This window comes from Crinia signifera, chromosome 4, assembly GCF_055691185.1.
Source record: "Crinia signifera chromosome 4, ASM5569118v1, whole genome shotgun sequence".
Lineage (NCBI taxonomy): Eukaryota > Metazoa > Chordata > Amphibia > Anura > Myobatrachidae > Crinia > Crinia signifera.
This window is the reverse complement of record NC_139220.1, coordinates 329784636-329796649: the sequence shown is the minus strand read 5'-3', so window position 1 is coordinate 329796649 and position 12014 is coordinate 329784636.

The window sequence follows — 12014 nt, the reverse complement described above, 5'->3', positions numbered from 1 at the left end:
TGCCCATTGGCTGGCTTGCCGGAAAGTTCCTATCCAGCCAGTCTGAGGCGTCTTTAGGACTCAGGAATACATGGGTCTTCCCCTCGGAGACCATTCTCAGTTTGGCTGGAAAAATCATCGCGTAGTCAAGATGCAGTTCTCTTAATCTCTTCTTCACTGGCACATATTGAGCCCTGTCCCTTTGAACCCCTTGGGCATAATCAGGAAACACAGAGATTTTTTTATTGTCCCACATCAGAGGTCCTTTTTCACGACTTAAGCGTAGAATTAGAACTCTATCGGGGTAATACAACATTTTGGCAATTAGAGTTCGGTCTGGCGCCCCCGGAGGCAAAGGCCTCATAGGGACCCTATGGGCCCTTTCAATTGTAAAGAAGTTTGAGAAAGCTTCCTTCCCAAATGCCTCTATCAACCAGTTCTGGAGAAACTGCTCAGGGTTGGACCCTTCCGAATGCTCTGGAAATCCCAGAAATCTAAGGTTGTTACGCCTTAGGCGCCCCTCGATGTCAGTTAGTTTACTGTCCATACTCCTCACTTGTACCCTCATACTCTCCATATTTTTAACCATTGGGGTTATTAGATCTTCTAACACAGAAGTCCTTTTTTCTACTTCAGTGGTCCGCTCGTTTACTTTTTGGACTGAGAGGCGTATAACGTCGAGATCCTCCTGGATTTTCCCAATCTTAATTGTTAGGCGTCCCTCACTGGCGGATAATGCGTCTAGTACTTTCTGTATGGAGGCAGGCTCTAATGCTTTCTCTGCATTCTCTGGGGGGGTGGTAGGGGGGGTTCCATCATTTTTAGCCGCTGATGTTGGGGTGGCTGGGGTTCTGGCGAATTTAGCTAGTTTGTTTGCCGCAGTGGTGTCCTTGGATTTCCCCATTTTACTGAGTATTATCTTGACCAGATATTAATTGGGGTGCAACCTGTAATCGCTGATCAACAGGCTCTCCGGCCCCTTAGGTTCCCCAGTCCCGGTACCCCCTCCTTCGTTCCTTGCTCCCCTGATACTCTGCCACCCCCTGGGCAGGACAGTGTACAGCAGGACAGTTCAATTCCTTGTTTGATATTGTCCAAAGTAAAGCGTCTCGCAGCTCTAAGATAGGAGCCTGCTATTTAACAATGTACAGCTCAACAGTCTTAATTAGCCCCCTTTTTTTTATATATTAGGAGTGGTACCTTCGTTTGCAGGCTCACCCGCTTGATTACCTGATAGCTGCCTCTCCTCCAATGTTCCGGAGCCTCGCCACTGGTCTCCGTCACCTCCTTTCCCCGCCGGGCACTTGGTCTCCGTCTCTGGGTCCTCTCACGACCCCCTTAGCTCTCTTCTCCAACTTCTGCTGGTCGAGGTCCCGCCTGCCGAGTCCGCAATTCAGGTCACAAAGGCTTCCTGCACCCCTCGTCTCCTCAGCTCGACTGCTCAGACGTCTGCACTCTGCGCCGGGAGCTCCGTTCAGGCACTCAGGGTCTCCCTCTATGGCACTGATGTGGTCCGGCTTTCCCACCGGAGGGTATTTCGCGCCCCAGCCTCTCTTTCTCCGGAGTATGCTTTCTGCCGGCTGGCGTGGCTGCCTGCACGCCGCGCCCGCCTGACTCGTCCACTCGTGCGTCACCAGGCTGCGCCGGACTCTCTAGTCTCGCGGGGCTTTGCTGCAGTCTCCAAGCGGCGTCGCTATGAACCGGCTCGATCTTTCGGGAAATTACCTCCTGCCGCCTTCACTTTTCAGGCATGTATTCACCACTATCAGGGGTAGGGAGAAGTACTCAGGATGCCTGCTTTACATCATAGAGCGGGAGAGAGCAACGCGCACGTCCTACTCCCTACGTTCCGTGGTCACGCCCCCCTATGTGGATCTTGAATTTAGTTCTTAGTAATGCCAACTTTATTTAAACTCTCCATAACTGAAGAACATATTGTCTGTGCATCTTGTTTTTCCAATTCAACCAGCTCAACAAAAATAGTTGGAGATGAAACGGAGTCCTCAACTTTTAAGAAAAGTATAATAACTGGTTTGCAAGATATCGTTGAAGCTTCGACAATAATCAAACATATTTTCAGTAATTTTAGTAAATAATTTTTCCTTTGCAATACAATCAACTATTTTCACAGCAGTTTTACGTGAATGCAATCCTATTCCCATATCTAAGCCATTTTTAATTTGCAGTTCAATCTCATCTTCTATGTCTGAAAATGGTTTACATCTTTTTGACAGGCTGCACACTGTATTAAATACTCTACAAGTAGTACTTAAATATTTTTTATTCATTGTATCTACTACGTTTGTTATAGAATCCTGCTCACATATTTTGAAGTTGTCTTTACAAATGTTATGAGCAATTTGATGAAAAATGTTCTTTCATTTTTTCCTTAGAGAAGCTTGTTGTACCACTTTTCCCTGATGCTTCAATCTGAAAACCTTTCCACTCTTGACGCATGAACACTTTTCTCTTTTATGAAATCATATTTTGCACAATATTCACAACCTAACTTTTTGTTAGAAATTCCCAGTCCTTCATATTTTGCTTAAAATTTTTTATATTGTTGCCCTGACCAGCATTCAGGAAGACTATTTTCAATATGGGAATTGTTGTGATTTTCTATTTCAATTGACGTGCTGCCATAGGTGCTGATTTATGGTTTTGGTGGTGGGTGCTCAAGCCAAAAATATAGAGAAGTGGCTTCATGGGGAAGGGGTGTGGCCACAAAATAATACCAATTTATATTACGACAACAGAGTTCCACATCCATAAATGCCCCCACAGTGCAGGTACATAAATGCCCCCACAGTGCAGGTACATGAATGCCCCCACAGTGCAGGTACATGAATGCCCCCACAGTGCAGGTACATGAATGCCCCCACAGTGCAGGTACATGAATGCCCCCACAGTGCAGGTACATGAATGCCCCCACAGTGCAGGTACATGAATGCCCCCACAGTGCAGGTACATGAATGCCCCCACAGTGCAGGTACATGAATGCCCCCACAGTGCAGGTACATGAATGCCCCCACAGTGCAGGTACATGAATGCCCCCACAGTGCAGGTACATGAATGCCCCCACAGTGCAGGTACATAAATGCCCCCACAGTGCAGGTACATAAATGCCCCCACAGTGCAGGTACATAAATGCCCCCACAGTGCAGGTACATAAATGCCCCCACAGTGCAGGTACTCCGCGGACAGAATACTCTTCCCGGCATACTGTTTCCCAGGTGGCGGGTCCGGCAATGTGGATGCTGCAGCAGCAAATTAGCAAGTTAATATGGTGGCCAAGCAGCGGGACTCGGGCCCGTGGGTGCTCATCAATTTCCGTGGGTGCTCAGGCCCTTGAGCACCCACAGTATCGGCACCTATGCATGCTGCTTTCTTCAGGCTGGATTGGTTGTGCTTGTGACTGTGTTGAACCTTCCAAGACCAATTCTGATAAAACAGTATCTGATTTTGTTTTCTTATTGAAAAAATCTGTCAAACTGTGTTGTCTTTTCATCCTTATGCAGCCCACACACGCACCGATTTCAGCGTGCGTTGTGGGCTGAACTAGCACACACAGCATCGCATCGTATGCCTTGTGCATACGATGTGCATGCGATGCGATGCTGTGCTAGAAAAAGCAGGTACAAAAAGTATGTGCAGCACATACTTTTTGTACTGTACGATGTGGTGCCGCGGGAGCGCGCACCCCATCGTACAGCATCGCACCGCCGGCATCGGCGCGTGTGTGGGCTGCACAAGTTTCAAGGGCTACCAAAAAAAAAAAAAAACTCTTTTAAAGTACGGATTCTTACCGTTAATACGCTTTCCTCTACTCCACCATGGCAGCTGTACTATGGGTTTTCCCCCTCATTAGGTAGATCTGGAAAGGAAAAAAAAAGACACAACACTGCCCCTATATAAGGACCGCCCCTACTGAGGCTCAGTGTCTTGATTATCAGCAATTATACGCTTTTGACATAACATAACATAATAACTTATATTGCTTCATATATCCCAAGGGAGGGAATAATGCTGCCATGGTGGAGTAGAGGAAAGCGTATTAACGGTAAGAATCCGTACTTTCCTCTACCTCCCCATGGCAGCTGTACTATGGGTAATACCATAGCAGTATAAATAATATTCTTTGGGTGGGGCCAATATAGAAAGAAAATAATACCTCTTAGGATGCAGGTTGTCATCACCTACATGTAAGGCTGCTTTAAGAAATTAACGTTCTTCCCTTTTTAAAGGGGGATTTAGTGTAATCCTTAGATTACTGCACTTAGTATCTTCCTGCCCAGTTTTGCATCACTGGAGGACTCGACGTCTAAGCTATAATGTCTGGAGAAGGTGTGTGCTGAGGCCCAACAGGCTGCTTTGCATAATTCTTCAAGGGATGCTGCCCCTTTCCTGGCCCAGGAAGACCCTACTGCTCTAGTGGAGTGAGCCTTTAAGCTTTGCGGAACTTCCTTATTGTTCCTCCTATACGCCTCAGCTATGCATGTCTTGATCCATCTAGCGATGGTTGTTTTTGAGGCTCCGAGACCCTTGTTCTTGCCTTCAGTCACCACGAAGAGCCTTTTTGTCCTCCTCCAGTCCCTTACTCTTTGTAGGTAGATAGTTAGCGCTCTTTTCACATCGAGTTTATGGAGCCTTTGCTCTTTCTCGTTCACTGGTTTTGCGCAAAACGACGGTAGCACTATCTCCTGGTTGATGTGGAAAGAAGTCACCACTTTGGGCAGGAAGTTAGGATTTGTCCTTAGGACGACCTTATTTTCGTAAAAGTTCAGGAATGGCTCTTCTGCCCATAGGGCTTGCAGCTCTGACACTCTCCTTGTGGATGTTACGGCCACCAGGAATGCCACCTTAGTTGTCAGCCACTTGACTGGTACTTCCTCAAGCGGTTCGAAAGGGCTCTCTGTTAGGGCGTTCAGTACCAGATTAAGGTCCCATGGTGTAGTTGGGCTGCGAAACTCTGGTCTTATCCTCTTGGATGCTTGTATGAACCTTTGTACATATTTATCCTCTGCTATTTTCCGGTCTAGTATAGCCCCAAGAGCAGATACTTGGACTTTTAATGTACTGACTGATAGTTTTTTGTCTAAGCCTGATTGCAGGAAGTCCAGCACCGTGGGTATAGCTTTATGACTTTTCCCCTGAGTTTTGCAGAATTGTATATATGTTCTCCAAATTCTGTAATATGTACCTGAGGTTGAACTTTTTCTAGCCTTCAGAAGTGTTCTCACTACTTTCGAAGAGAAACCTTTATTCACCAAAGTTCTGGTTTTAGCAACCATGCCGCTAGGTTCCAGTTCCTGGGCTGTTGTTGCGCATATTTCCCATGCCCCAGCAGGTCTTCCCGGTCTGGCAGCCTCCAGGGCCCTGCTACTGCCATCCTGACCAGTTTCTGGAACCAGGCTCTTCTTGGCCATGTGGGTACGACGACTATCACCATTGCCTTCTCCCTCTGTATTTTGTTCAGCAATCTGGAGATGACCGGGAATGGCGGAAAGGCATACATCAGATCTTGTTCCCATTGGCACGTTAGCGCGTCTGTCCCCCAGGACTCCTTTTCCCAGTGTCTGGAAATGAACTTCTCCACTTTCCTCTTGTCTCTGGTTGCCATAAGGTCTGTCCTTGGTTTGCCCCACCTCTGGGCTATCTCTTCGAACACTTCTTGGGATAATTCCCACTCCCCTGGTTTTATCGGCCTCCTGCTTAGGGCGTCTGCACACTGTTTTTTTTGTCCCGCAATGAATACTGCTGAGAGACTTTCTGTCCAGGCTTCTGCCCAGTTCAGTACTTGTGCAGCTGCTGCCATCATAGATCTGCTTTTTGTACCTCCCTGCTTGTTGAGGTATGCCACTACCACCAGGTTGTCTGTTCTGATCACTATGTCTCTCTGGTACAGGTGGGATTGAAAATGCAGACACGCTTCCTTCACTGCGTTCATTTCCCTGATATTTGAGTGAAGCAATCCTTCTTGTCTTGTCCATTCTCCTTGGCTGCTGCTCCCTGGCATACTGCCCCCCAGCCTGACATGCTGGCATCGGTCGTCACCAGCACTTGTTCCCCTGTGGTGAAGGACTTTCCTTGTCCTAACCTTCCTTTTGTCACCCACCAGAGCAGGTCTTGTTTGGCTCTTTTTGACAAGAGAATCCTTTGTGTTGTTTTCTTGCTGTCCCCGTCCCATTGAGACCGAAAACAATTCTGTATGCTTCTTGTATGAAGCCTTGCCCACTTTATGGTGCCCGATGCTGCTGACATAAGGCCCAGTAATCTTAGGCAATCTGCTGACCTGACTGCTCTTCTTGATAAGAAGTAGTTTATTTCCTGCCTTATCTTCGTTATTCTCTCCCGTGTCAGCACCGCTTTCATTGTCCTTGAGTCTATGATGACTCCCAGGTACTTTACTGCTGTTGTGGGTTGAAGCTGACTTTTCTTCAGATTTATAATCCAGCCGTGTTCTTGGAGAAACTCCATCACCCTGTGCGTGTGTCTTAGGGCTTGCTCCTTTGACCGTGCCATTACAAGCAAGTCGTCCAGGTAGGGCCAGACTGTAATGCCTTCCTCCCTGAGTTTTGCCACAAGAACTATCAGGACTTTTGTGAACGTCCTTGGCGATGTTGACAGGCCGAACGGCAGTGCCGTGAATTGATAGGTTATGCCTGAGATTCGAAATCTTAAGAATTTTTGGTGCTCCGAATAGATTGGTATGTGTAGGTAGGCATCTTTGAGGTCTATTGTGGTCAAAAAAGCGTTTCTTTTTATGTCTGGGAGTATCGTCCTGAGGGACTCCATCCTGAATTTTCTGGCTGTTACATATACGTTCAGCCTCCTCAGGTCCAGTATGGTTCTGAACCCTCCTGATTGTTTCTTGACTACGAAGAACCTTGATTGCCATCCTGTCATCTCTTGTCCTTTGGGGACCGTCACCACAACTCCTTGCGTTATCATGTCCTGTAGACTTTGTCTTAAAGCCAGTCTTTCTTCTTTGTTCTTTGGTATAGGCAAATCTTCCAGCCATACCCCAGGATCCCTTATGAATTCTATTTTGTATCCTGACGATATGACCTCCGTCACCCATCTGTCCTTTGTAGATCGGCCCCAGACTGAATGGAACTTCTTCAGCCTGCCCCTGACCTTCTCCTTGGCATCATTGTGCTTGTCTATTGTATCCGAACCTTCCGTCTCTGCCTCTTTGGCCACGAAAGGAACTTCTTCCCCCAGACCAGGGCCTCCTGTACCCTCTGCCCGGTCTATATGTCCTTGCCTCCTTGAAATCTTGGGACTGAAATTTTTGAGATCTATTAGGCATTTTCTTAAAGCCTCTGTCCTGGGGGAGCCACACTGACTTTCCCCCCGTGGTTTTGGATATGATCTCATCCAGAACAGGTAATCACCCTGGAACGGGAGTGATACCAGCTTATTTTTAGATTGTGCGTCCGCCGACCATGGCTTCAGCCACAATGCTCTCCTGGTAACCGCGGTGCTCCCATTTGTTCTGGCCGCCAGTCTAACCGCATCCAGTGATGCATCGCAGATGAACTCAACGGCAACTTGCACTTTCTGAATTATCTTGAGGAGTTCTGACCTTTTTACCCCGTCCAGTAAGTCGGACTCTAGGTCCTGGCACCAGGACCTCAGTACTCTCGAAGTCACCGCTATTGCCGAGGAAGCTTTTATAGAGGCACCGGACGTGATGTGCTGCTTACGCAGGCTCATCTCCATCTTTCTTTCCATTGCATCCTTAAACACATTGGTGTCTTCTAAGGGCAAAGTAGTTTTTCTTGACAGTCTGGCAATGGCTGAGTCGACTTTAGGAGCCACCTCACACTTCTTCACCTGTTCTGTGTCGAATGGGTACATCTTGTTGACTCTGAGAGGTACGGCTATTTTTTTATCTGGATTAGCCCACTCTTCCTCTACTATGTCCTGAAGTGGCTTTGATAGAGGGAATGATTTTGTTTTTTTTCTTTTTATCCTTAAAAAGAAGGTCCTGTAACTGTCCTTCTTCCTGTGGATCCTCAATACTGAGTGATTTATTTATAAGGATGAGAAGGTTGTTAAGGAGATCTGGATTAAAGTCCAGCTCCATTTTATCCTGGGTTACTTCCCTATCTTCCACTTCCTCCAGTAAGTCAGTGGCAGGACCTTCCCCTGGGTCAGAGTCATCAGATGGTGGGTCCCTAGGCCTCTTTGACCCTTTCTTCATATACTCCTTTGTAACAAAGGTATCAGCTAAGGAAGTTTTAAGCATGGCGACCAAGTCCGCCATTTGGTCCGGCCTCATTATGGGGGCTTTTTTACAATTCTCACACACAGCACTTTTCCATGTTTCTGGCAGAGGGGCATCACACGCAGAGCATTTAGCCACATGCAGCTTTTTGTGTTTCTGCTTAAATTCCAGCTTTTCTTTACTTGATTCTGACCTGCAAGGAATAATAACCCTGCTCAGAAACTAGAAATACACTATGAACTTTACTAATAATTTCCTCCTGGCTTACCCTGATTTTGCTTGCTGCTTCCTATCATCCTCCATTGCTGCGGAGTCACTGTCAGCACAAATATGCTAGTTAGACATGTACTGGGTAAAATAGTAAATGAATGCACTCCAGCAGCAACGCTGCCCAGTGGAGTCTTACCCGATATCCGTCTGGCTCAGAGATCTCAGCAGCGTTTCTGTTCAGCTGCGGCGCCATTTTAAGTCCTGGCGTCCTCCTCTGCTTGTCAGAGGCGGCGCGCCTAGCGCCTTCTGATGACGTCAGACGCCATATTCCCGCGCGCCAGTCTGAGACCAGCGTGATGACGTCAGACGCCGCGTCTGACGTCGCCCCCGGCCGCTTGAGGCTGTATCAGCACTTCCTGACCCCGGAGCCCCGCAGGAGGGGGAGAGGTCCGATTAGGATGGGGTGCGACGCCCGGGGCCTAAATGCCAGACACCCATTGCACAGCCGCGTTCCGGTATGGCAAGGTACGACTGGGGAGTTTTTTTTTTTTTTTAAATCCATAGCCCCACAACCGCACTAGGCAGAGGGTTATCGCCAGACCGGTGTCCCTACTACACTAGGTAGCGGGTAACCTCTAATTGCCTAAACCCCTAGCTGCACTAGGCAGTGGGGAAGGCTGCAGCAGTCTCAGGGTAAGCCTCCTCTACCTGGAAAGGAAAAAAAAAGACACTGAGCCTCAGTAGGGGCGGTCCTTATATAGGGGCAGTGTTGTGTCTTTTTTTCCTTTCCAGATCTACCTAATGAGGGGGAAAACCCATAGTACAGCTGCCATGGGGAGGTAGAGGAAAATATAATAACAACAATTATTTATGGACATGCAGAAGCTGATTGATTGGTACAAGCAGCCACTCTCACCACTCTTAGGAATAATACATCTCAGTCTCACCCTAAGTACAGAAATCATGGATCCATGGCGGCATGCAGAATGGTACAGTACATCCATACAAGGATTAACAGTTGGGGACGGCTGGAGCCGGGGGTTAAGAAGAAATGATATCAAAGCAGCCTTTGTTAGCAGAGGCGGAACTACCATTGGTGCAGCGCACCAGGGCGCCTAAGGAGGACTGAACTGTCACCCTGTCATGGTCTATAGATTGTAAGCTTGCGAGCAGGGCCCTCCTACCTCTGACTGTCTGTAAATACCCAGTTTGTTGTATAACTGTCTCCTTTGTAAAGCGCAGTGGAATATGCTGCTCTATATAATATATATAAGATAAATAAATAAAATAATGGTCATCCACTGGTTTTCCCCTTTCACACTCAGCCTCCCCCTGCTAAGTACAAAAAACACTCATATCTGTGAAGTGGAATTTCAACTCACCTCTACTTCTTCTGGGACCTTTCTCTCGTTCCAATCCAAGCCACTCCAGAGATGGTTATCGGTCTGATAGACTGGTCTGGTCTCGATTTCAGTTCAAAAGTAAAGATGGAAATATAAATACTTATTTCTATGCAAAATAAAAGTGTATCAGCATTCCCATTTACCCTCCTAAACCATAGCAGGTTGCACACTGGAGAGAGCAGGAAGGGGGTCTTGAAAAAGGTCCTGCACTGGACCGAAACGTCGACCTGTACCCACTGTAAAGCACTAATATACTGGTGAGAATAAAATAAGCTTCAAGCAAGTCCGGTGAGTGTCTCCATTTTGCTCTACATATACATGGAAGTACCTGAACTTTTGGGACTTTCTGGATGATGGCACCCCAGCAGATGTTGATACATTTGGAGAGTGCTATCCCCAATATATATATATATATATATATATATATATATATATATATATATATATATATATATATATATATATATAGTCGTGGGATGGAAGCGTCACTCCAGGTCTTTAGTGCAAAAACAATTCTTTATTTGTGGTGTCTACGGCGTTTCGAGCCTCAGCTCGTCATCAGGACATACGTATGTCCTGATGACGAGCTGAGGCTCGAAACGCCGTAGACACCACAAATAAAGAATTGTTTTTGCACTAAAGACCTGGAGTGACGCTTCCATCCCACGACAGTATACATAGGGTTAACTTAACCCAGGAGCTGGCACCCAGGCAAGAAACGGACCCAGTAAGTCGGCAGAGTGACGGCCTTTTCCGCAAATGAGTATTATGTTGCACCAGAGTGTCTGAGTCCCAGACGCTGGTGATAACAGGCAAGGCACCGCTGCAGGGGATTACAATTATTTTTCACCTACCATCAAGGACTTAACTGATGTGTTGAAACCAGGCAGACTAGTGCGGGAGGGCACACACCTGGTAACTCATACACATCAGTCGAGCACTTACATCTTGTGCTTTACCTGCAAGACCCAATTATGGATGAATCAGTGGAAACATCTTTAAGGTATGTCCTGATGACGAGCTGAGGCTCGAAACGCCGTAGACACCACAAATAAAGAATTGTTTTTGCACTAAAGACCTGGAGTGACGCTTCCATCCCACGACAGTATACATAGGGTTAACTTAACCCAGGAGCTGGCACCCAGGCAAGAAACGGACCCAGTAAGTCGGCAGAGTGACGGCCTTTTCCGCAAATGTGTATATATATATATATATATATATATATATATATATATATATATATATATAATAACTTGATAAGTAAATAATAATAGAAATGTGTGTGTTTTCTTATGCAGCTTTACCGGCCTTAGCAGCAGCTGCAGTGAGGCAGCCATTTTGATTCAAAACTCATTGCTGGGCTGCCCAGCTCCTCAGTCCCCCCTCGCTGCCCTAGCATCCAGGGGCCCCTACACACTCTGGCAGCTGAGCTCCCATTACCAAAATGCAGCCTCTCTGACCACTGACTCCCCCCGCCCCCCATCTCCACTCAGCACCACAGTCAGGGCAGGCCAGGCAAGCCTCCTCTCCTTTTTCATACTGCGCCATTTTGATGCCCCCTCCCTCCCCCACCACTGCAGGCTAATAATGGCTCCTCCAGTCCTCTGGCCAGCCCAGCAACAGTGTCCAGCGCCATACAGGCTCCTCCTTTTCTCCCCAACAGTTACCGGCTCAGCACTGGCAGGCAGTTAACAGTTAAGCAAACCAGCTGCAACTCATCCAGCGCCATTCTGATGCGGCCGGCGGGCCAGGCCCAGGCACCTTCATTGGCAAATTAAATTCAGCATTCAGTCACAGTGTCAGTCCAGCAGAGTGACTGTCAGCCATGGCCTTGCCCTTGCTGCATTGCAATGCTGGATTAAGATAGGGGGTGGGTTGGCACAGGCTTTGGAAGAATTATTTGGTGTAATCTAAGTGGTAATAATTGTTGTAAACCAACATGCAATAAGGCCGTTCAGATAAAAACCCTGATTGGCAATTACTGGTTGGTGGTACTCCCAAATAAAGTTCAGTGTATATACTGAGAGGGGGGTAGTCTAAAAGAGAGACTGAAGAAGAACCAAAAGGTTTTTGGGGCACGCTTTGTATACTATTTAATGAAGTTTAATCAATGTAAAGATGGCATAGAATAAAACGTAACTTTTAATATTAAGCTTTCTATTAAAATAATTTGTTATGTATACTTTAGT